The sequence below is a fragment of the Oncorhynchus masou genome, chromosome 15 (assembly GCF_036934945.1).
Source record: "Oncorhynchus masou masou isolate Uvic2021 chromosome 15, UVic_Omas_1.1, whole genome shotgun sequence".
Classification (NCBI taxonomy): Eukaryota; Metazoa; Chordata; class Actinopteri; order Salmoniformes; family Salmonidae; genus Oncorhynchus; species Oncorhynchus masou.
This window is the reverse complement of record NC_088226.1, coordinates 45,184,992-45,211,984: the sequence shown is the minus strand read 5'-3', so window position 1 is coordinate 45,211,984 and position 26,993 is coordinate 45,184,992. Positions and strand designations below refer to the sequence as shown.

General features: G+C 41.1%; 1 protein-coding gene across 3 annotated transcripts in view; it reads right to left on the bottom strand.

Moving 5' to 3' along the window:
- The window catches only part of clocka (clock circadian regulator a), a 63,030-nt gene extending 36,881 nt beyond the window's left edge, over positions 1 to 26,149 (bottom strand). The window contains exons 1-2 of one of the 3 annotated variants that reach the window (XM_064989390.1): positions 26,074 to 26,149; positions 10,907 to 10,996 (exon numbers count right to left, since the gene is read on the bottom strand). The gene's annotated coding sequence lies outside the window, so the exon portion shown is untranslated. Of the gene's footprint in view, positions 1 to 10,906; positions 10,997 to 15,929; positions 16,030 to 26,073 lie in introns of those variants that run through there. The other 2 variants (XM_064989391.1, XM_064989392.1) reach the window with 2 other exon arrangements.
- Between the last annotated feature and the right edge of the window lie 844 nt (positions 26,150 to 26,993).

Here is a 26,993-nt window from a genome sequence, read left to right as displayed (position 1 = left end):
ACCTCCTTACTTCATTTGCACACACTGTATACAGATTTTTATATTGTGTTATTGACTGTACGTTTGTTTATCCCATGTGTAACTCCATGTCATTGTTTTTGTTGCACTGCTATGCTTTATCTTGGCCAGGTCAGTTGTAAATGAGAACTTGTTCTCAACTGGCCTACAAGTTCAAATAAAGGTGAAATAAAACAAATATGTTCAAAAAGAGACTAACAACTTACAGATGGTAGGAAATTAAGATTATGAAAACTGAGGACACTAACTAAAGAGGCTTTTCTACTGACTCTGAAAAACAAGAAACGAAAGATGCCCAGGGTCCCTGCTCATCTGCGTGAACGTGCCTTAGGCATGCTGCAAGGAGGCATGAGGACTGCAGATGTGACCAGGGCAATAAATTGCAATGTCCGTGCTGTGAGACACCTAAGACAGCGCTACAGGGAGACAGGACGGACAGCTGATCATCCTCGCAGTGGCAGACCACGTGTAACAACACCTGCACAGGATCGGTACATCCAAACATCACACCTAATGGAAAGGTACAGAATGGCAAAAACAACTGCCAGAGTTACACCAGGAAAGCACAATCCCTCCATCAGTGCTCAGCCTGCCTGCAATAGGCTGACAGAGGCTGGACTGAGGGCTTGTAGGCCTGTTGTGAGGTAGGTCCTCACCAGACATCACTGACAACAACGTCGCCTATGGGCATAAACCCACCGTCGATGGAACAGACAGGACAGGCAAAAAGTGCTCTTCACTGACGAGTCACGGTTTTGTCTCACCAGGGGTGATGGTCGGATTCGCAAATATCGTCGAAGGAATGAGCGTTACATTGAGGCCTGTACTCTGGAGCGGGATCGATTTGGAGGTGGAGGGTCCATCATGATCTGGGGCGATGTGTCACAGCACCATGGGACTGAGCTTGGTGTCATTGCAGGCAATCTCAACGCTGTGCGTTACAGGGAAGACATCCTCCTCTCTCATGTGGTACTCTCCCTGCAGGCTCATCCTGACATGACCCTCCAGCATGAAAATGCCACTAGCCATACTGCTCGTTCTGTGGGTGATTTCTTGCAAGATAGGAATATCAGTGTTCTGCCATGGCCAGCGAAGAGCCCGGATCTCAATCCCATTGAGCATGTCTGGGACCTGTTGGATCGGAGGCTGAGGGCTAGGGACATTCCCCCCCAAAATGTCCGGGAACTTGCAGGTGCCTTGGTGGAAGAGCGGGGTAACATCTCACAGCAAGAACTGTCCAATCTGGTGCAGTCCATGAGGAGGAGATGCACTGCAGTACTTAATGCAGCTGGTGGCCACACCAGATACTGACTGTTACTTTTAATTTTGACCCCCCCTTTGTTCAGGGACACATTATTCCATTTCTGTTAGTCACATGTCTGTGGAACCTGTTCAGTTTATGTCTCAGTTGTTGAATCGTGTTACGTTCATACAAATGTTTACACGTGTTAAATTTTCTGAAAATAAACGCAGTTGGCAGTGAGAGAACGTTTCTTTTTTTGCTGAGTTTACATTTTGTGATAACTGCACTGTGACTCTGCACTGAACAAAAATACAAACGTAACCATTTCAAAGATTTTACAGAGTTACAGTGCATTAGGAAAGTATTCAGACCACTTGACTTTTTCCACATTTATTATGTTACAGCCTTTTTCTAAAAATGATTAAAATTGTGTTTTCCCCTCATCAATCTGCACACAATACCCCATAATGACAAAGCAAAAACAGGTTTTTAGAAATGTTTGCATAAGCATTCAAACCCATACTCAGCACTTTATTGAAGCACCTTTGGCAGCGATTACAGCCTCGAGTCTTCTTGGGTATGACGCTACAAGCTTGGCACACCTGTATTTGGGGAGTTTCTCCCATTCTTCTCTGCACATCCTCTCAAGCTTTCAGGTTGGATGGAGAGCGTTGCTGCACAGCTATTTTCAGGTCTTTCCAGAGATGATCAATCGGGTTCAAGTCTTGGCTCTGGCTGGGCCACTCAAGGACATTCAGAAGCCACTCATGCATTGTCTTGGCTGTGTGCTTAGGGTTGATGTCCTGTTGGAAGGTGAACCTTCGCCCCAGTCTGAATTCTTGTGCTTTCTGAAGCAGGTTTTCATCAAGGATCTCTCTGTACTTTTCTCAGTTCATCTTTCCCTCAATCCTGATTAGTCTCCCAGTCCTTGCAGCTGAAAAACATCTCCACATCATGATGCGGCCACCACCATGCTTCACCGTATGGATGGAGCCAGGTTTCCTCCAGACGTGACACATGGCATTCAAGCCAAATAGTTCAATCTTGGTTTCATCAGACCAGAAAATCTTGTTTCTCATGGTCAGAGTCCTTTGGGTGCATTTTGGAAAACTCCAAGCGGGATGTCATGTGCTTTTACTGATGAGTGGCTTCCCTCTGGCCACTCTACCATAAATGCCTGATTGTGGAGATGGGAGAACCTTCCAGAAGGACTACCATCTCTGCATTACTACACCAGAGGAACTCTGGAGCTCTGTCAGAGTGACCATCGGGTTTTTGGTCACCTCCCTGACCAAGGCCCTTCTCCACTGATTGCTCAGTTTGGCCAGACGGCCAACTCTAGCAAGAATCTTGGTGGTTCCAAACTTCTTCCATTTAAGAATGGAGGCCAATGTGTTCTTGGGGACCTTCAAAGCTGCAGAAAGTTTTTGGTACCCTTCCCCAGATCTGTGCCTCGACACAATCCTGTCTCGGAGCTTTACGGACAATTCCTGCGACCTCATGGCTTGGTTTCCGCGCTAACATGCACTGTCAACTGTGGAACCATATATAGACAGGTGTGTGCCTTTCCAAATCATGTCCAATCAATTGAATTTACCACAGGTGAACTCAAATCAAGTTGTAGAAACATCTCAATGATTTTTGATCAATGAAAACTGGACGCACCCAAGCTTAATTTCGAGTCTCAAAGCAAAGGGTCTGAATACTGATGTAAATAAGTATTTTTTTATTTTATACATTTGCAAAAATGTCAAAATCCTGTTTTCGCGTTGTCATTATGGGGTTGTATGTGTCGATTGATGAGGAAAAAAATCAATATAATCAATTTTAGATTAAGGCTGCAATGTGGAAATGTGGAAAAGGGGAAAGGGTCTGAATACTTTCCGAATGCACTCTATATGGTAATCAGTCAATTGAAACAAATTCCTTAGGCCCTAATCTATAGACTTCACATGACTGGGAGTCTGTGGCATTGCGTTGTGTGAAAAAACTGCAGATTATAGTGGCTTTTTATTGTCCTCAGCACAAGGTGCACCTGTATAATGATCATGCTGTTTAATCAGTTTACTGATATGCCACACCTGTCAGGTAGATGGGATTATCATGGCAAAGGAGAAAGGATCACTAACAGAAATGTATACAAATTTGTGCCAAATAAATTAGAGAAATTAGCTTTTTGGGATCTTTTATTTTAGCTCATCAAACATGAGACCAACATTGTACATGCTGCATACTGATTTTTCGTAGCATTAAGGATCCCAACTTCGTTTAAACTTTCACATCCCAAGTAAATCAAATAAAATCACATTTTATTTGTCACATGCGCCAAATACAAGAAGTGTAGACCTTACCGTGAAATGCAGACTTATAAGCCATTAACCAACAATGCAGTTAAGAAAATATTTACTAGTGCTAGCTAACATATTCATGCTTTGACTATTTTTCTCTGATTTAGAAGATATCGTTGCCCAAACAACATGCTGATCTAGGCCTACACCAGCACTGGTATCGGGCTGTATTACCTAACTACGTTTGAGCTGACTTTTTACATTAAGCTAATTAGCTAGCTAGCGAACTAGAAATTAGCATTAGCAGCTAACACAATTTAGTTTAGCCACAACTTTATAAGAAAAGACAAACTAGCTGTTTGTAGACAGTATGATACAAACTAATCGTGTAATTATAGAACACTTGTGGATTTATATTCAGAAGCAAAGTGGAAATCAGCATCATTGTCACCAACATCTTGTTGCATCTGACCATGCAGGCAGAGTGAACGGCACAGCAAGTGCTCGAGTGATAGGGTGCAGGGCTTTGTATAGGAAGCGTGTGGGGAAGCCGCATCCAGGAGGAGTGGGAGAGACGACTCAATTAGGAAACGGAGTAAAGTATAAAAAAAGACGTTACATGCGCTGGAGTGGTGTATCGCATTACAAATTGAAATACCGTTATAAAAAGTAAAAAACGAAACCGGTGCGTGCATCAATACCAGTATATACTGTTTAGTAAAATACTAATCCGCCCGGGCCTATAAATTACTATGCCTATATTTTTCTAATTTGATTGTCTATTTCAGACTATAACAACCTTAACGGAGGGTGTAACATCCGTAAGTCATTTTTCGTCTCTAAAGTAATAATGGAAATGACAACCTTTAAAAAATTATAGTTTTTGTGCTCAGCCAAGCCTTTCCTTCGAAATGGCTATCCATGTTAAGACGTACAGACTTTCACTAATATGTTCAGTCTCCTCTAAAAGCTTGTCAACAACATCCATAACGCTTCGTATTTGCTTAATTTCTCCAACATGCCAATATTTAGAAGTTAGCTTTTTGGGTATAAACACCCCCCTAGGGCTATTATACACACATACAAGTTTAAATGTATATTTTTTGTAAATTCTTTGACACATTAAAGTTGCGATTTTGCGTGCAAGTCCATAACACTGGAATTGCCACGAAGAAAAACATGCAGACAGAGCATGACGTGAGAGCAGAGGAATGATAGGGAGTAGGATTAGGGTTAAAAAGCTACAGCAACATTTCTATTTCCTCTAAAATAACAACAGTTGCAGCAGCAACACTAGCTGTAGCTACAGCTAAAGGCTGTGCTTGTATAACTATGAGGTCACTGAGTGCTTCACTGATCCGCTGACACAATGACCTATTTTCCTCCTCCTTCCCCTTTAACTTCATCACAGCTCCACAGGCTGCCAATAACAAAGCACTTTCAGTCACCATGAAACCCTGAGCAGCCAACCACTGAGCAGAGAAAGTCACCATGAGCCCTGAACAGCCAATCAAGTCCCTAACCAGCATATCACAACATTCAAAAGCCAATTACACAGTTAGCAAATGCATCCTGGCTTCTCTGGGGCAGTAGTGAGACAAGAGGAAAAGAAGAGAGAGGGAGGCATGAAGGATAATGGGAAGGACATGGAAAATGAGAGGGTGGAAGGGGAAGAGAAATGTTTTTAAAGTCGCCACTCATCAATCACTGAAGCCGCAAATTTCCTGTTTATCCCTCATATACACAGAAACCGATTAATACACCTCCCAGGCAGGAGCCCCCTCAACATTTCTTAGTAGCCTCAAATACAGAGCCTATAGGGAGGAGGTCAGAGAGCTGGAAGTGTGGTGCCAGGACAACAACCTCTCCCTCAACAAAGGCAAGACAAGGGAGATGATTGTGGACTACAGGAAAAGCAGGGCCGAACATGCCCCAATTTATGTCGACGGGGCTGTTGTGGAGTGGCTCGAGAGTTTCAAGTTCCTTGGTGCCCACATCACCGACAAACTATCATGTTCAAACACACCAAGAAAGTTGTGAAGAGGGCACGACTACGCCTTTCCCGCTCAGGAGACTGAAAAGACCTGGCATAGGTTGCTAGATCCTCAAAAAGTTATTCAGATCCACTATCGAGAGCATCCTAACCGGTCGCATCACCGCCTGGTATTGCAACTGCTCGGCACCCGACCATCAGGCGCTACAGAGGGTAGTGCACATGGCCCAGTTCATCACTGGGGCCAAGCTTCCTGCCATCGAGAACCTATATACTAGGCGGTGTCAGAGGAAGGCCCAAAAAATGGTCAAGACTCCAGTCACCCAAGTCATAGACTGTTCTCTCGGCTACCGCACACATTCGTTACCGGAGCGCCAAGCATAGGTCCAAAGGGCTCCTTAACAGCTTCTACCCCCAAGCTATAAGACTGCTGAACAATTAATCAAATGGCCACCTGGACAATTATTTTTTAACTTTAGCGAACTTAGCAAATGTTTTATTCTCTATTTTCTTATAACTGCATTGTTGGTTAATTAAGGGCTTGCAAAGTAAGCAATTCAGGGTAAGATATACACTTGTTGTATTAGGCGCATGTGACAAATAAAATTAGATTAGATTTTTCTCCCACTTACAAAATCTCACTCACTAAACCCTTTTTCACCAATTCCCTCTCACAGGCATTGTGCTGATGCGCTGTGTGTGTGCGCGCGTGCGTGCGCACGCACTGACTCAGATGTAGGTCAGAGGAGCTCTGAGGATATGACTCATTCTAAAGTGGATCCTTGGCGCAGCTCGTCGTCACGCACACCAACGCATGCATCGAGACGCCAGCATATCGTCAGTGCCCATCAGCAACCCCATAGCAACCGCCCGCGCCATGCAGGGTAAAAATAGCTCCGCTGAATTCCTCTACAGCTGAGAATTGCTCCATCATGAGTGCGCATCCCCCTATTCTATTATAGAGCAGAGATAGAGACTCCCTTTATCTCTGTTGGAGGCTGAGCTCCCCCCTATGATGGTCTACCTACCGCAGAAAGAGGACCTACCTCCATACCTCTAAGACCTTCGCTAGAAAAATGAGAAAACAAGCATCAATAGCACTGTTTGTCCATCTTGAGACACTGTAGCCAGTATGCACTTCCTCAAAACAGTCTGAATTAATCTAAGATAACTCAAGAAATCGGTAATTAATTTTGACATTTTTGCCAACAAAATCTTAGTCGCGAAATGTTTACATCTAACTAAGATGTTTGGTACAGTATTTCTCAAGTAAAAAAAATATGCATGAAAACAATAAATCTCTCATTGAATGACAACAAACACTTCATTGAAAAATCCCTACTGTTGACCAATCACCGGCGAAGGGGCGTAGACTTTGGCTATCGACTTCAGGTTGCCTAGAGACATTGTGTGCGCACGAACAACATCTTGGTGTCATTATACTCATTTACATTTACATTTAAGTCATTTAGCAGACGCTCTTATCCAGAGCGACTAGTGTGCTCTAACATATGGACCTTCTGAAATACACATTCACATGAATTAATTCATTTAACATTGAAAATATTAATATGAATCAATCTCAAAAGTTCCCTTTTTAAGACGTATTGTTTGGAACAATATCTACTCTATAAGTACATAAGATTTACAAAGTGGCCTCTCTGCTAATTGTGATCCATTTTATGAGCACCACCACCACAGTGAATGGGAAAATGGATTTGAAGGGAACTCTGTTGGTGATTTGCTGAATGTGCAACCCTTAAAAAGAGGGCTTTGCTTGGTTAATGAACTATAATGTAAATTTCTATCCAGAAAATTGTCATATTTTCAAGTACCAGAGTGCATACTCTTGAAATGTGACGTGTTTGAAGAGAATATGGTTCCAGACAATGTCTAAAAATAAGCTAAATCAAAAAGGATACTTGTGAGATAAATATTTTTAATGTTGAATAAATTAATGGGAATCTAGACAGATATGAGAGCACACTATAGCCTAAGGAGTATAATGACACCAAGATGTTGTCTATATCATGTACGGTTCACGGATCATAGGGTCTTACTGGAGGTATGTAAAATGTACCTATATTAAACACAAAAAAATCAGATCTGGATCGTATGGACCTTGGCATACAGAATAGGTCCTTTCTAAGCTCAGTCCAAGCCTGTGTGTACCATCCCAACATATTCTGACATCGGAAACTCAAAAGAATTTGTGGACCATCGATTAGTAAGGGGGTAGAACAGCCAGAGAGTCACCATATGAAAAGCAGCAGTACTGCTTTTAGGGAACTGAAGGTGGGGATGGGGAAATGTCTCCGCCATAGAAACAGGCCGACATTTAAGATATTCAGCCGTTCAGACAAGGAGCTGGAGGAGGAGAGTTTCTGCTCTAAGTGGCAGAGAATCCCTCATTAATCTAATGCAGTCGGAAACCCCCAACGAGCATCAACACTTTCATTGCCGGGAAACGAACCAAATATAAATTTACCCACACTTTGCATATACACCCTCTCTCTCTCCCGCTCTCAGACACAAAGGTTACACCTCTCCCTGTTAAATCAGACAATAAGAGAGTGTGCCTGCTACCAGCGCACACTGTGGTTAATGGCTTCTAATTAGTAGGCTGACAATTCCAAGAAGAAGGAGAATACAGTGGAGTTACTGACAAACAAAAACAGCAGGCTTGATGATTCTTCTGACAGTCAGTGATCCGTACTGTGTCTGGGCTAAAGCTTAGACCTTGAGCTACTGTTTCTCTATCCATGCTGCTGCCCAGTTCCCTGCCCACCCCAGCTCGTCTCCCCACCACTGGGCTGCTGAAGCCCCCAGAGCTGGGCAACCAGTTGTGTTCCACCCAAGCACATGCATCCGCAGCCCCAACAGCACAAAAGGGGTCTTTGTTTGCGTTTGAATCCCACACTCCACAGACAGGAATGTCAGAGTAGGGCAGCGGTTTCCAATGGCAGCAGGAGGACGGAGAGGTTGCCAGGATCCCCGCCACTTGCCCATTCTCCCACAGTGGCCAGTTCAGACAGAGAGAGCGAGAGAGAGACAGAGACAGAGAGATGAGCACTGCCAGGCCAACACAGGAGAGGAAGATATTAAAGACGCCATGCCAACTGCCCACAGTGCCCGCTACCACCGCCTACCACGATATGCATCATGAGCGTAGGCTTACACTACCGTTCAAAAGTTTGGGGTCACTTAAAAATGTTCTTGTTTTTCAAAGAAAATCACCTTTTTGTGTATTAAAATATCATCAAATAGATCACAAATACAGTGTAGCCACTGTTAATGTTGTAAATGACTATTGTAGCTGGAAACGGCTGATTTTTAATGGAATATCTACATAGGCGTCTAGAGGCCCATTATCAGCAACGATCACACCTGTGTTCCACTGGCACATTGTGTTACCTAATCCAAGTTTATCATTTTAAAAGGCTAATTGATCATTAGAAAACCCTTCTGCAATTATGTTAGCACAGATCAAAACTGTTGTGCTGTTTAAAGGAGCAATAAAACTGGCCTTCTTTAGACTAGTTGAGTATGTGGAGCACCAGCATTTGTGGGTTTGATTACAGGCTCAAAATGATAATGGGCCTCTGTATGCCTATGTAGATATTCCATAGAAAAATCAGCCGTTTCCAGCTACAATAGTCATTTACAACATTAACAATGTCTACACTGTATTTCTGATCAATTTGATGTTATTTTAAATGGACAAAAAAATGTGCTTTTCTTTCAAAAACAAGGACATTTCTAAGTGACCCTAAACTTTTGAACGGTAGTGTAACTGTATCAATGTTTTCCCCCATCACTACTTAATAGTCAGGGCAAACCCGTTTTGGTGATTTGATCAAATAATAAATCACCTCATGTTTTTTAACTCATTCAGCAGTTTTTACCAGATTAAGTACAATGCCATTGGAAATTCATTTTGTTAATGAAGTTACATTTATATTACAAAAAACGTAAATTGAAAATTAGGCTGTCGCTGCTTTCTGCTGACAAAACATTTTGATGAATTGCCCAAAGTCAAAAAACAGTTTTAAAGTGTCCAAATCAATAACCAGAAACACATTTTGATATATTGAAAACCTAAAACATACCATTTACTATATACACATACTTAGTAATAGTAATCATAATACTTGCATTTTTTAAACAAGCCCCTTGTAAACTGCACACATATGGTAAAATAATTAAGCATGCCAATTTATGATAGTATACACTGAGTGTACAAAACATTAGGAACACCTGCTCTTTCCTTGACAGACTGGCCAGATGAACCCAGGTGAAAGCTACTGATGTCACCTGTTAACCTGTAAATTCACTTCAATCAATGTAGATGAAAGGGAGGTGATAGGTTGAAGGATTTTTAAGTGTTGAGACATGGATTGTGTATGTGTGCAATTCAGAGGGTAAATGGGTAAGACAAAGTATTTAAGTGCCTTTGGTAGTAGGTGCCAGGTGCACCGGTTTGAGTGTCAAGAACTGCAACGCTGCTGGGTTTTTCAGCTTCCTGTGTGTATCAAGAATGGTCCACCACACAAAGAACATCCAACCAACTTAACACAACTGTGGGAATCATTGGAGTCAACATGGACCAGCATCCCTGTGGAAAGCTTTCGAACATTGTGTAGAGTCCATGCCCCAACAAATTGAGGCAAAAAAGAGGGGGGGGGGTGTTCATAATGTTTGGTATACTCACTGTAGATTCATGAGAATTGCAATACATTTTGTATCGGCACCCAAGTATCGTGATAATATCGTATGAGTATGTTGACCACTCACCAACTATTGCAACAATGCCATTTATTTCTCACTCATTTAACCATTTCGAGAGTTTATAAATGCACTCAAACACAATTTACCCAGACACTCTAGACTAGAGCCTCCATAGAGGCTGAACGTTTTTCTTTGCTATTCGAACTGTTATTACGGAGACTGCGGTCATCAAAAACTCCACGACCGTTACAGCGCAAACGTCAACAGAACCAACCATTTATCTCAAGATAGTCAGGCTATAATATTCCAAAACCCTTACCTATCACCATTTTGACCTATTACCTGGACAAATTTTAACAATGACTTTACTCTACTTGGGCAAACCCAAATACCCACTTTGAGAAACCCAAATTTAAAATTCAGACCCCAAAAGGTGACACATCACAGCTAAATCATCAAATATACATTACATGCACAAATAGCCTAAATTTGTCACTGCGTGTATTCAAAAATGCTTTAGACCACATTAACTTAATAGACCCGTCACACCAATGGTGCCAGTCTAAATGGAGTCGTTGCATAGACTGTGCAGTACATTCCTCAAATGCCATGCAGCCTTTTTCTTCGTCTCCTTACCTCTTACACTTTATTAAGCGATGTCCAGTAAGGCAACCAACCCTCTGCAGCCCATGTTCTCAGCACAGCAGTTTTGTTCAAAATGTCAACCTGGAAAATAAAAATAACAAAGGCCACTGAGAACCACACATATATTTGATCAAGATTGCCCTGTGGTCTGGGCGAGTCTATATGGTAGGAATATGAAACAGTCGTTACCTAACATTCTTGTGCAGTGACCCACCTGAAGCTTTTCAAATTTCCTTGTGACCAGCAGAAAAAACAATCACAATATATTGTGCCAGAGTGCAGTCTTTAGCAGGCAGGGCTGGGAATTGCCAGTGACCTCACAATACAATATTATCACGATACTTAGGCTCCGATAGGATATGCATTGCGATTCTCACGATTCTATATGTATAGCGATTCGATAATAGGTTTCGATGTACCAAACATATTGACCACCATATCTGCTGTAAAGGGACAAGAATGAGCCATGATCAGTCAGCCATGGAAATAAGAGTGCTGAAATCATGTTGAGAATAAGCTAGAGAAGGAGTTAGGGTCTTGCTTTAGGTTTCATTGGGGTTGGCTGTGGTGAACTATGAGTTTCCAGAGGACAAGGCGGTGCCGTGTGAGGTTCTGCTCTAGCCATCAGCTCTGCTACTCCCAGACGTTCTGATTAGAGATTAATCACATACTGAAGCTTCCAAAGCAGTGACACACCAGTCAGAAAACACAGACACACACAACCACACCTCCTAAACTCATTTACAACCAAGGCTTGGCACTGTGTCAGTCAGCTGGGATGGGGAGTTCGGTACCACAGATGTAAACACAAGCTTCCATCTGCTCCTGGATCCACATGAAACTAATCCTAGGTGTGTGTCATGTCTTGAACCTGGCGAGAGAGAGCAATAGAGAAAGAAAGAGAGAGAGAAGGGTTGGGCTCATTTCAAATTGATTTCAATTTACTTTTCAGTTTATTGAAAAGTCATTAAATTGTAATTTTAGTTTACTTCCTGAATTGACTGTCGTCAATACGAATTGAGCCCAACTCTGGCTGGCTGGCTGGCTGGCTGGCACAGACAGACAGACAGACAGACAGACAAGGCAAGTGACTTGAAGGGGATTAAAGGTGCTACACCTAGAATTTCTAGGTTCATTGCAACAGCGCTAGGCTGCATTCAAAACAAATCTCCCCCGCATCTAATTTCCGTGTTAGGTGGAGACTGGCTTGAGCCTTTTACTTTCGGTTTTGGTCCACCAGCTTCAAACAGCTGTCAAAACTATATTTTTTGTGATTGAAAATATATTTCAGAGCAATTTTGATGGTACAATGATTCCCTACAGAATTCAGTGCTTGTTTTCTCACATAAACTGAAATTGAGCGAACAGTGTACAATTTTAGAAGCCAGGAAATGACAGACCGATTTCTTCATGGCCACTTAATCCAATTACCACTAGATAACACAGCCACAAAGTAAAAAAAAAAAAGCTTTCCCCTTTTGATTACAGATGCCGCACTGGTAGGAGAAATCAACAGGCGAATATCACAGCGGGAAGTAATACTGTGAAACACTATCATTGCAATAACTACGAATATATTATGGACATTTTCTCAAATGAAAATTCTAAAACAAATCCCGTCTAGCACTTTTAAATGGGAGGATATTGTCTCAATTAGGCTACTATCTGACAAAAGAAGTTTCAATACTCTTTGCACAAAGACAGGCCCAGGCTGACCTTCTCCATCACCACTGGAGTGGAGATACACCAGATGTTAAGATGGCGCCGAAGAGGATGGCTGACACTTTACATGCCCGCAACCAATGTGTGTCCATGTATGATTCAACCATATATGCATCAGCAACCACAGCCAATGAAGTCACTGAAAACCTTAACAAAGAGTTGCAGTCTGTTTTGGAATGGGTGGCCAGTAATAAACTGGTTCTGAACATTTCTAAAACTAAGAGCATTGTATTTGGTACAAATCATTCCTTAAGTGCTAGACCTCAGCTGAATCTGGTAATGAATGGTGTGGCTGTTGAACAGGTTGAGGGGACTAAAATACTTGGCGTTACCTTAGATAGTACTGTCATGGTCAAGACATATTGATTCAATGGTTGCAAAGATGGGGAGAGGTCTGGCCGTAATAAAGAGATGCTCTGCTTTTTTGAGACAAGGATTTCCCTACCGGCCTAACACGGACGACGTAGGCCAATTGTGCGTCGCCCCACGGACCTCCCGGTCACGGCCGACAGAGCCTGGGCGCGATCCCAGAGTCTCTGGTGGCACAGCTGGCGCTGCAGTACAGCACCCTTAGCCACTGCGCCACCCGGGAGGCCCTCTAAGAGTTGAGGAGAGACTGACTGCATCACTTCTTCTTTTTATAAGAAACATTAATGTGTTGAAAATCACAAATTGTTTGCATAGTCAACTTACACACAGCTCTGACACACACACTTATCCCACCAGACATGCCACCAGGGGTCTTTTCATAGTCCCCAAATCCAGAGTAAATTCAAGAAAACGTACAGTATTATATAGAGCCCTTATTACATGGAACTTCCTTCCATCTCATATTGCTCAAATAAACGTCAAGCATGGGCTCAAAAAAACAGATAAAGCAACACCTCACAGCACAACATCGCTCCCCTATTTGACCAAGATAGTTTGTGTGTATGTATTTGTATGTAGGCTATGTGTGCCTTTTTGAAAATGTATGTAGTTCTGTCCTTGAGCTGTTCTTATCTATTGATGTTCTGTATTATGTCATTCTGTATTATGTTTCATGTTTTGTGTGGACCCCAGGAAGAGTAGCTGCTGCTTTTGCAACAGCTAATGAAGATCCTAATAAAATACCAATTGTGCTATTATGTTTGATTTTTTGCATTGTTTGTAACTTATTTTTTGACTTATTCTGTACATAATGTTGCAGCTACTGTCTCTTATGACTGAAAATGACTTCTGGACATCAGAATTGGGATTACTCAACACCAACTGGAAGATGATTTTTAATTTAACGAGTCTAACGAGAAAGATATACTGCTCTCCAGGGAAAAGGCCCAGATCCCCGCCATTTGCGTGAAGAAAAGACGAGGAAAAGAGGACGCAGATCAGGCTGCCTTTTGACAATCCGTAGGCGAGTGAGTAAACTCCCACTGCCACCCGTTTTACTTGACAACAAACAATCATATCTTATGTTTCACCAAGTGGTGGCTGAACGACACGGAAAATATAAAGCTGGACAGATTTTCAATGCACCTGCAGAACAGAGAAGCTACAGTTGAAGTCGGAAGTTTTTCAACCACTCCACAAGTTTCTTGTTAACAAACTATAGTTTTGGCAAGTTGGTTAGGACATCTACTTTGTGCATGACACAAGACATTTTTCCAACAATTGTTTACAGACAGATTATTTCACTTATAATTCACTGTATCACAATTCCAGTGGGTCAGAAGTTTACAAACACTAAGTTGACTGTGCCTTTAAACAACTTGGAAAATTCCAGAAAATGTCATGGCTTTAGAAGCTTCTGATAGGCTAATTGACATCATTTGAGTCAATTGGAGGTGTACCTGTGGATGTATTTCAAGGCCTACCTTCAAACTCAGTGCCTCTTTGCTTAACATCATGGGAAAATCAAATGCAATCAGTCAAGACCTCAGACAACAAATTGTAGACCTCCACAGGTCTGGTTCATCCTTGGGAGCAATTTCCAAATGCCTGAAGGTACCACGTTCATCTGTGCAAACAATAGTACGCAAGTATAAACACCATGGGACCACGCAGCCGTCATACCGCTCTCCTAGAGATGAGCGTGCTTTGGTGCAAAAAGTGCAAATCAACCTTGTGAAGATGCTGGAGGAAACAGGTAAAAGAGTATCTATATCCACAGTAAAACGAGTCCTACATCGACATAACCTGAAAGGCCACTCAGCAAGGAGGAAGCCACTGCTCCAAAACCGCCATAAAAAAAGCCAGACTACGGTTTGCAACTGCACATGGGGACAAATATAGTACTTTTTGGAGAAATGTCCTCTGGTCTGATGAAACAAATGGGCTAAAATTCACCCAACTTATTGTGGGAAGCGTGTGGAACTGTTTGACCCAAGTTAAACAATTTAAAGGCAATGGTACCAAACACTAATTGAGTGTATGTAAACTTCTGACCTACTGAGAATGTGATGAAAAATAAAAGCTGAAATGAATCACTCTACTATTATTCTGACATTTCACATTCTTAATTTAAAGTGGTGATCCTAACTGACCTAAGACTGGGAATTTTTACGAGGATTAAATGTCAGGAATAGTTAAAAACTGAGTTTAAATGTATTTGGCTAAGGTGTATCTAGACCTCCGACTTCAACTGTATAAATGTTGTACTAAAGTGTCTGCCCAGATTGACAGAAGGGTCTGGACCTCCTCAAAGGACCAAGGAACCGACTTTTTAGTTCTTTGCCGCAACAGTATACATTTATCTGTTGATTGATTGAAGAAGCTGACAACTGGTTGCTTAGCAACTGTGTTTGCCAACTTGAGAACAACGTCACTGGCCTGAATCTTAATCGGGCTAGCATCAGTTGTGAAACTGGGCTGCACTGGCCAGGGTTTCCTCCGACCCAGCTCTAATTTGAGAATTACATTCAAGCCAGCTCAAATTTGGGCTTAATTCAAATGCCAATGAAAAAGGGGCTTAGGTGTCAAAATACACATCTCCTCATATACATATTTCCTCACTGTACAGGTTGAACGAATACCAGGTTTAGGCTAAGGAATAAACTGTGTACTATTTGGGGAGGGACTGACACGCATCCTAACTTGGTCACGGTCAAACCAAAAGTCACTGGACATTTTCTAGAACTCAGACAACAGGCTGCTGTGCATACTGTGAGCAGTGCTCAAGGACAACTTCCCCACAAATACTCCTAAAGACAAACAATAACAATGAGGACACAGACAAGGCATGCAGACACCACTATAGCTATCACAAGATGCATGGCAAAACAGATGCAGTTCAGGGTGGATGAGAATGACTTACCATGGCCTGCCCTGAACAACTTGTTCAACCATAGATCCACTGAACAACTTGTTATTCCATTTCCATGGACAAATGTATGTTTCAACATTGGTTACACGCTGCGTCTGTCAGTGCAGATCGGTAGAATTCAGAGGGCAACTTAGCAACAACAGATCGGTACTGCTTCAACAGCTGACAAAGACACATATTGGTATGGTTTCAAGGCTGCCAAAAACACAACCCTACTGAGCATCACAGGAACCAGTGCACCAAACTGCATTAGGCAGGCATTCCGTGCATAAATAAATCAAATTGTGTAGCCTACATTAAGGCAGTAAATTAATACAATGAACATGGTCAGATAGCCACTGCTATATTCAACTAGAGCTATTAGATTTATGCCATTTGGATACATTGTATCCATATACAGGTGATTCTCATGAAACCAGTTTTAAACATGTCTGTAGCAAATAGAGTTACAAAACCTATGATGCATTTGCAAAAATCAACTATCATTCTGCAGACTAAGATGTCTAGTTTTTGGCAAAGTGCAATATGTAACTTTTAGTGACCTGACCAAATTCACATAGAAATGTGTGTTATAGATCTGTCATTCTCATTGAAAGCAAGTCTAAGAAGCAGTAGATATGTTCTATGTGCACTGTTTCTATGTTTCGCTTTGTGTCTTTTACTTTCGGTTGTGTACACCAGCTTCAAAACAGCTGAAAATACAATATTTTTGGGTATGGAAAATATGTTTCACAGCAGTTTAGATGGTACAATGATTCTCTACACTATACTTGCTTGTTTTGTCACATAAAAAGAGAAATTAGGCAAACTTAGAATTTTAGCAACCAGTAATTGGCAGTGTGATTTCTGCATAGTTCATCTTTAAATACATTTTATATTTTTGCCAGAATTTCTTACATTTTCACCCCAAATACTCATTACCGAAATGTATCCGGATTAAATTATCGGGTCATTCTATACATTTTTACTTTATGAAAAAAATAATTTGAATAAAAGACTAAATAAGTTGCTGTAGTTAGTCTATAAATCATATTTTTTTCAAATAATAGTTGACAAACTATCATTCAGTATTTATTACGTAAAAACAGTCTGTGAACATGTCTCATTACTGTAACACTTTTTCAAGTAAAAACTAAAGTTCTACTCAACATTTCTTGATGCATCATCTAGAGGAGTAGTCTTTAGATGAGCATAAGTTAAGTATTCGCTTAAATTCGCTGGTTCACCAACTACTTCTCAGAGAGAGTTCAGTGTGTCAAATCGGAGGGCCTGTTGTCCGGACCTCTGGCAGTCTCAATGGGGGTACCACAGGGTTCAATTCTCGGGCCGACTCTTTTCTCTGTACATATCAACGATGTTGCTCGTGCTACTGGTGATTCCCTGATCCACCTCTGGAAATACCTAGGTGTCTTGCTAGACTAAGCTCTCCTTCCAGACTCATATCAAACATCTCCAATCCAAAATTAAATCTAGAATCGGTTTCATATTTCGCAACAAAGCCTCCTTCACTCACACCACCAAACATACCGTAAAACGTAAAACTGACTATCCTACCGATCCTCGACTTCGGCGATGTCATTTACAAAATAGCTTCCAATACTCTACTCAGCAAACTGAATGCAGTCTATCACAGTGCCATCCATTTTGTTACCAAAGCCCCTTATACCACCCACCGCTGCGACCTGTATGCTCTAGTCGGCTGGCCCTCGCTACATATTCATCGCCAGACCCACTGGCTCCAGGTCATCTATAAGTCTATGCTAGGTAAAGCTCCGCCTTATCTCAGCTCACTGGTCACGATAACAACACTCACCCGTAGCACGCGCTCCAGCAGGTATATCTCACTGGTATATCTCAATCTCTCACATCCCCAAAGCCAACACCTCCTTTGACCGCCTTTCCTTCCAGTTCTCTGCTGCAAATGACTGGAACGAATTGCAAAAATCGCTGAAGCTGGAGACTTATATTTCACTCAGTAACTTTAAACATAAGCTATCTGAGCAGCTGCAGCTGTACATAGCCCGTCTGCAAATAGCCCACCAAACCTACCTTCCTCATCCCCATATTGTTTTTATTTACTTTCTGCTCTTTTGCATACCAGTATTTCTACTTGCACATCATGATCTGCACATCTATCACTACAGTGTTAATTTTCTAAATTGTAATTACTCCGCTACTATGGCCTATTTATTTCCTTACCTCCTCACGCAATTTGCACACACTGTATATAGACTTTCTTTTATTTCTATTGTGTTGACTGTACGCTTGTTTATTCCATGTGTAACTCTGTGTTGTTGTTTGTGTCGCACTGCTTTGCTTTATCTTGGCCAGGTCGCAGTTGTAAATGACAACTGGTTCTCAACTAGCCTACCTGGTTAAATAAAAGGTGAAATAGAAAATAAAAATATATTTTTTTTCTGACTTTAGAAGAGGTTCTTATTCTCAAACACCCCCTTTACCTCACTTGGCCTTCTCATTACCAAAATGGCTAAAAAGTTCAAATAGGGAAAAAGTCAGAACCATTACCTTATCAACATTAAGGCATAAATGGGCTTTAGTGATGTGGTCAATTAGCTTAGTATTTTTACCGAAAAGCTAACTTTATTTACTAACTTTAATTGTGTTCGTTGTCAATAGCTTATACCTGCCCATACCATAACCCCACCACCACGGGGCACTCTGTTCACAATGTTGACATCAGCAAACCACTCACCCACACGATACATACTGTCTGCCATCTGCCCGGTACAGTTGAAACCGGGATTCATCCGTGAAGAGCACACTTCTCTAGCATGCCAGTGGCCATCAACGGTAAGCATTTGCCCACTGAAGTAGGTTACGACGCCAAACTGCAGTCAAGTTATGACCCTGGTGAGGATGACGAGTATGCACATGAGCTTCCCTGAGACCATTTCTGACAGTTTGGGCAGAAATTCTGTGCAAACACATTTTTATCAGTTGGCCCGGGTGGCTGGTCTCAGACGATCCCACAGGTGAAGAAGTCGGATGTGGAGGTCCTGGGCTTGCGTGGTCTGCGGTTATGAGGCCGGTTGGATGTACTACCAAATTCTATAAAACAACGGAGGCGGCTTATGGTAGAGAAATTAACATTAAATTCTCTGGCAACAGAGCTGATGGACATCCCTGCAGTCAGCATGCCAATTGCATGCGCCCTCAAAACTTGACACATCTGTGGCATTGTATTGTGTCACAGAACTGCACATTTTAGGAGTGGCCTTTTTCTGTCCCTAACACAATGTGCACCTGTGCAATGATCATGCTATTTAATCAGCTTCTTGATATGTCACACCTGTCAGGTGGATAGATTACATTGGCAAAGGAGAAGTGCTCACTAACAGGGATGTAAAGAAATTTGTGCACAAAATTTGAGAGAAATAAGCTTTTTGTGCATATTAAACATTTCTGGGATCTTTTATTTCAGCTCATGAAACATGGGACCAACACTTTACATGTTGTGTTTTATATTTTTGTTCAGTGTATTTCACCTCCAAGTCATCTAATTTGCTTGGTCATTAAAAACTCATTTGTCACAGTCTCTGTGGTCATATAGCTATCAGAGATGGTCCCCAATTTAGGGAATCTCCTATGCTATAAATGCTTTTGGTTTACTACAGGCTATGGCAGTGTTTTTTGTACTTGCAGTCCACCCAACTGAAAAGTGCACATTCACTTCCATAACATTTGTTCCAGGCTACCAGCATGTAAGATAAGCATTCACAACAACACAGGATACCCTTACAAAACTGCAGTACAATGAAATAATGGTTGTTTTATTAATGATATCTGGATTTCTTGCTGTGTGTGTTGGCTTCTAATAGTAATATTGTGTCTTGTGTTAGCTTATTGCACTGTTTATTGTGCTGCACATTTTCTTCTGTTCCGCTAAATGCTGTTTTGATGTTCTATTATGACTAACTAAATTTGTTTTCAGAATTTAACAAATATCACATAGGCCTGCCTATGTCATTTATTTCAATAGCCTACTACAATCCACCAGGATTTAAAAAACTACATTTTTAATCGCATTTATTGCACCTGAATTTGACCCTGAAAATATGACAATTATATTTCTCCTTAAAGCTTTTAATAAATTAACATAATGCATACAGTAATTGGACTTTAATTTCAGTAGCTAAATAAGGAGGTATACATATCAGTTCCAGCTAAAGCAATTAAATAATTATTTTTCACTAACCCTATAGGTGTAGTCTGCCATAAAACCTTAAAGATAACGAAGCTAAAACTTGAATTGGAATCTGTGTCTCACGCGCAGCAAAAGATCTCTGCGCTCAGGCAGCCTGCTTGAGAGCGGCCGTCAACATTCCATATGGCAGTTGGGCCAGGGCGCCCGGTAAGCTACACAACAACACAGCTGGAAAACCACAACAGGTTCTCGAAATTTACACAAGAAACGTATAAAAAATATTTGATTGCTAAGTGGTAGTCCCCTGTTCTCCTGCATTCTTGTTACACTTTTGCAAGTAAAGCAGCAGTGTGTCGGGGAGAAGAACATCAAGGAATGATTTGAGCTAGCTACTATAGTTAGCTAGCTTGCTACACTTCGATTTCTTTTAATGATAGTAAATGTGTGTGTGTCAGTGGAGGCTCCTCAGAGGAGGAAGGGGAGGACCATCCTCAGTGAGTTTCATAAAAATTAAAATTGTTAAACATTTAAAGTTATTACTTTTAGATAAAAATATATTCACATCACCAAATAATTGATTAAAACACACTGTTGACGGTCTACAAAAGCCTCAACAGCACTCTGTATGGTAGCGCCAGTGTAGCCGGAGGACAGCTAGCTTCCGTCCTCCTCTGGGTACATTGGCTTCAATACATTCTCACCCCCTTCCATATACTTACACAGTAATTATGACAAGTTCCTGAGGACGTCCTCCAACCTATCAAAACACATGCAGCATGAACTGACATGTTGCCCACCCAATCAAAGAATCAGAGAATGAATCTAGCACTCAAAGCATAAGCTACGGCTAGCTAGCACTGCAATGCATAAAATGTGGTGAGTACTTGAGCCAGAGAGAAAGACAATAGTTGAACAGATTTGAACAAATTCATTTCTTCCAAAATTAAGAAGCAAGCAGATTTCTTTTCAGAAAAGCTGATATCTAGTTTAGCCTACTCAAACACCCTGATCAAACAGAGGGTGATGTGTTAGCTAGCTGGCTATGACTATCCAACACAACACAATTTATTGCCACCGGGGCCCGACAGTGTAAGTGCTAAACTACTTACTGATTGCACACTAACTTTACTGCATGATTGTAGCGGGTTTACTAATGTGTTAGTTCTATTAGCTATGTTGACTATGATGTTACTTTAGCTAATATGGTGACAACGATGTAGGCTGTGTGTAGTGGTTACGATAGGGTTTGGCTTGGAAAGGTTTTTTCGCCTGGTCACATACAGAACACATACTGATGTGTTGTACATTGAAGTCCACTGTCTGTCACCTCAAATTTTTCTCTCGTCCTGTGTGCACCCACGTTGTAAACTTTCATTCGTAGGCTAGGTTGTAGCAACCTCATGACGGGTACAGGGAAAATTAGAGAATCATGTAGTAGCCTAAACCTAACGCTGTTACATTTAACTGGGTGAATGGAATATCAATGACAGTCATCCAATATGCTGTAATAGAAATAAGGCCATGCTGATGAAAAGTAAAAATCGTCCTCCCTCATCTTTAATGGCACCGACAGCCACTGGTGTGCTAGTGAGTGAGTGATGATCACAATAAGTTTAGAAAAAACATTGTCATGTCAACATTGTCATGCTAACTATGTGTGTATCTGTGTGAGAGGAAGGAGAGATGATTATGATCACAATAACTTATTAAAAAAAAGTGTCATTGTGTGTGTGTGTGTGTGTGTGTGTGTGTGTGTGTGTGTGTGTGTGTGTGTGTGTGTGTGTGTGTGTGTGTGAGAGAGAGAGAAAAGAGAGTACATGAATACACAGAACATTGATTGTTTGTGTTGCGTAAGAACGTAAACTAGGATAATTCTTGAAACTTCTACCCCCAATATGGATGTGAAGATTTTCTTGATTCATTAGAGATTCTTGTATTTTTGGATATTTTATATTTGAGAATAACATACATTTTGCCAATACCTGCTCCCCATCAACACGCATTCTAATGTTACACCGATCAACTGCCTTTGTCAATTCTTTATTCTCTGTTTTTGCAGGAATCTTCTAGCTTGGATGGAAGGATGGAGGAAGAAATAAAGGGAATGAGTACAGAAGTTATCCAGCCTGCAGACTAAGAAACATAAATAGCCTATGCTTGGCTGTCTATGCCTCTCCATCTGTCTGCCTGACTGCCAGATTGCTGAAGAAACGTTTTGGAACCCTTTATTTTCCGAAGAGTGTAGTGTAAGTAGATCCAATCTAAATAGCACCGCTTCTAATAATATAACATTGTAAAGCAAATCAAATCCAATTTTAACTTGCCTTTTTTACCCCTAGGTGCAAAACCCTTGTGCCCTGATTTAACAGACACCTCCCTTGGTGAGCAATGTTCTCTCTAAACAGTTGCCCGGAGACTGTCGGGAGCGCAGAAGAAATATCAGCCAACAGAGAGAAGCACGAGATTGAACTTCACTCAAATTCCTAGAGTTTTCCCTGTTAATTAACACCATCAACGTTTTCTGTTACTGTGGCTATTGTAATCGAATCAAAGCAATATTAGCAACTTTCAATGCAACATGCTAAAACAAAACAAACTATTTAAGAGATGTTGTTGTAGGCAGAACGCATCGGAGCAGGATTCTATTGGGCAGGACTCAGCCTGTACTATACACAGACCAGTGCGGCATAACCAATCAGAGCTGCAGTAGACCTATATGCAAATAGAAAATTGCCATATGGATCTGTGGTGTTTACTTTTATCTGAACTGTGTTGACAGCTGTGGTCTGAGTAGATTATCTTGTTTTGAGATCAAAGCATGAGCTGCATGTAGCCATGTGTCCACATTTTGTTCATAATTTGTAGTCAGCAATGGGGGAGTGATTGCTTCCTACAAGATCTCAAAATGTGTGCATTTCTAGACATCTTTGAAAGGCAGGTCAGGTAAAGAGCTTTTTTTGTCTTAAAGGGGCAGTGTTGTATTTTGAGACAGGCTTGAATAAGCTAAGTAGCCAATAGGCAGAGGGTAGCATAATTTGTCTGATTCTTTGTAATAATGGTATGGGAATAATAATGCATTTTATTTCGTAAATTGTTTTCTTGCATCAAACAACAACATTTTCAGTTACCTCCTTGTCTGAAGGACAAGTGGATAAACAGGTTAATGTCTAGCCCTGCATGTTTTTTTTCCAAAAGTCTCATAATTTAGAACACCACACATTGGCTGCTACTGTAGGCTGAATGTTAAAATGTTAAAATGTTATGGGATGCATTTTCTTTATTGTTTTTGATGATAGACCACTCTGTTAGGCCTACATTGTGATCAAATAGCCACTGTAGCCTATCTGGCCATTGTTAAAACTGTAAATTAAAATGGGTACAGCCTCAGTGTTCACAGCAAAAGCACGCTGGAAGTTCATTCAAGTTTGCACTCAGCAGACCTGAAATTTGCTCAGCGCCTGATTTTTTTTTTTAGGTAACATTGTTGGTGAGTCATGTACAGTTTCTCCAATTTCTCTCTGTCGCTCACTCAAACAAGTGTGCAGTTGCAGAGAAGAGGACGAGATTTGCCAATTACACCCATTTCTAACACTATTTGTTGCATTAATGATATGACAGACATCCCTTTTGAACAATATAATATTTTATTGTCTTTACACATACTTACATTTAACTATCTTTTTTTAAGACTGCCAAGCTATCCTGAATTGGGGAACCACGGTCCGGGACAATGTCCTCAGGATTAGGCAGCGGTGTGTTTATAGAAAGCGTATTATTACCTGTATTAAGATAAAGCAACACTTGACCATTTAGAGAGGAGTTAAACATTTTCATTATCCAACTACTGTCTCATTTTTATATCCTCTCCCTTCAAAATGTTTCAGATTCATGACCAATTCATTTATGTCCGACTTCAATATGTCGGGACCGAGGTGCAAACATGCCTTTGCTACCACTTTTAGTAGATTCTGACTGTTAAAATATATTTTACTGTGCGTTACTGTCATGTCATGTCCTGCATGCCAACACTGTTTTTTTATGCTCACAGTAAGTGTCATGAAAAGCCAGAAAACTCAGGAGATTGATGTGTTGCGGGCCCTCTGGAAAGTCCTGAAATATGCCCCTGAGCCGTGTTGGTGAAGGAAACAAAGCATGTATACAAGCAAGTTGCACTTTTTTTAAAGACATCTCGAAGCTATAACTGCCACAATATACTTTAACTAGTACCATGCAAATACTTCTAGCCAGCTGAGTCCACAAAGTTTCTTCAAGAATGTCCTTTCCTAGTTTTCTTATAAAATCTGAAATGTATAAAGTTGTAATGAGCTGATTCTCTTCACTGAGCCATCACACAACTCTTCAAGAAGGCCACTACGCTCCAGATCACCATCTGTGCTCAGGGGTCCTCGATGAGGATCTACCCCATCACACCACTCGTATTAATCATGAATAAAATAAAACAATGGGCCTTTATATACTCACAGTATTTCTATGCATGTCATTTCTGTTGTCGAATTATGAAACAATTACTGTACACAGATGTGTGAAAAATTGTGATGTAGATTTGTTTTTGCCATTGCTTGATACATTTTAAATGTAAAAAATATGTTGCAGATTAACTTCAATCGGTGACTATGGAAACAAATAGAAATGTAATGAACAATGTTTTTAATATCCAACTTTGTCCTCTGCAATACTTTTTACAGTAAACTCTTAGAAAAAAAGAGGTGCTGTCTATGACCAAAAAGGGTTATTTGGCTTTCCCCATAGGAGAACCCATTGAAGAATCCTGTTTGGCTCCTGGTAGAACCCTTTTGGTTTCAGGTACTGTAGAACCCTTTTGGGTTCTATGTACGACCCTTTCCACAGAGGGTACTACATGGAAACCAAAAGGGTTCTATGTGGAACCAAAAAGGCTTCTCCCTAGAACTAAAAAGGGTTATTCTATAGAGACAGCTGAAGAACCGTTTTGGAACCCTTTTATCTAAGAGTGTAGTAATAAGCTGTAGTCAGGTAGTCATTACCAGGTTATGAGGAGGTCTTAACTATGACCAGTAGGCTACATAATATAGCACATAAAATAGTGGTAAGAATTATGATCAGCTGGTCAGATAGAGATCACAAATATATCCAACTAGTGGTATGGCGGTCTGAAAAATACGTTAAAAAACGTCATTTTTCAACCAGTTTGCGACCAGAATAAGACATGACGTCTTTCAACCAGGGTTTGCCCACTGGGTAGGCTCCTTAAGAGTACGTCTTGGGCTAGCTCATGACATGCAAAGTGTATATTCCCGTTATACGGATTTCCTCTGCATAATATTGATGTGTAGCCTATCTGCATTTCTCACTGGATCACCCAGCTACGTTGCGTCCTCAGATCCCGGGTGAAAATGTCGAGGGTTAATTGGATTTGTTTCAGCCCATATCCATGCGAAAGCTTCCGATTGCAGTGTAAAAATCTAACTCACATTCACAGCTACTGTTCACTACACAACCGTAGCGTTCAACCCACTGACATTATAGGTTCAGCCCCAAAAGGAACATCATTAGAAATAACAGTGAAAGAGACGCAACTGTGCTGTCATTGCAAACGCGCACTCGAAACCAACTGCGTGTTTCATCACTCCAAAACAGGGGTCAATGCGAGCTACCAGGCTAAATATAGCAACGTAGTTATAACACATTATGCGACAGATACATCCACAATACTAATGAAAATGGTAAACATACGAAAACCAGGAGCATATTTAAACATCAAAAACCTATGCGGCGATCTACTGCACACTCCCCGGTATTTCTAGCCTAGATTACGAATGTGGGTCACCAGGCCTTTTGAAACAAGCTTGCATAGCTAAGAAAAAAATGCCTGGGTTTACTCCTCTTCAATATAACTGTGTCTACACATAAACCTATGACAGGCGCGTTTCCAAATTAAGTGGATTTTGTCGGTTAAAAGGTCATTCTTACCTTGTCTGTTCACCGTTCATCTGGATTTCCCTGCTTCTTGTTTTGCTTTAGCTGGCCGCGTTGAGTTGAACTCATAGAGAATGATAGAGGCCTCTAGTGGCCAAAAGGCGGTATTAGCATGGGCAGAGCCATCGAGGACTTCCACCATTTTAATGTAGTCAACTGGGTGGCCGATCCCTGCTGGTGGGGCTTCCACTAGTTACCACAGCCACAAAGTCCAAATGGCTATATGGTTGAAGTTAATTAAACAAACATTTGCTTTTTGGTCTTCATTGTGGGGTTAGGGTTGGGCATAAGGATAGCAATGTGGTTAAGGTTAGAGTTAACATCTTATTATAAGAAGAAACATTTTAGAAATATGCAGGGTTTATGACTTTGTGACTGTGGTAACTAGTGACGACCCTCCTGTTGACCCTGTTGAAGTCATGTCCAACTGGGTCATCAGGGGGGATCAGTCAATCGTAAATAAGAAAATGTACTACTTCAAAATGGAGATTGCCTCAATGGCGCCTCCCATTCTGGCGCAGACGCTCTAATAGCACACGTACAACAATAAGTCCTCTATATATCTCTATGGTTGAACTGGATTTCAAATAAACAGCAGGGTCTACCTAGATCTCTTGACGCGCATGCGCAGTCTTTACCGAGCAATACATTTGACACGAACAAACTCGTATATAACCACGTGCCCATTCACAATTTTCATGCGAGTAAAGTCATAGGTAACTGCATACATTTTTTTTTTTATCACGACAGCTGTGATGGAAACGGGAAGTTTCGGTACAATTTTATAAATGCCGACAGATAGGCCTACTTTCTTCATTCAATATTGTGAGATATTTTTGTATCTGTAAAATTAATGATGCTTGAAATGGCGGTGGAAACGCCTTTATGCGCAGGTATTGATATAATAACTATCG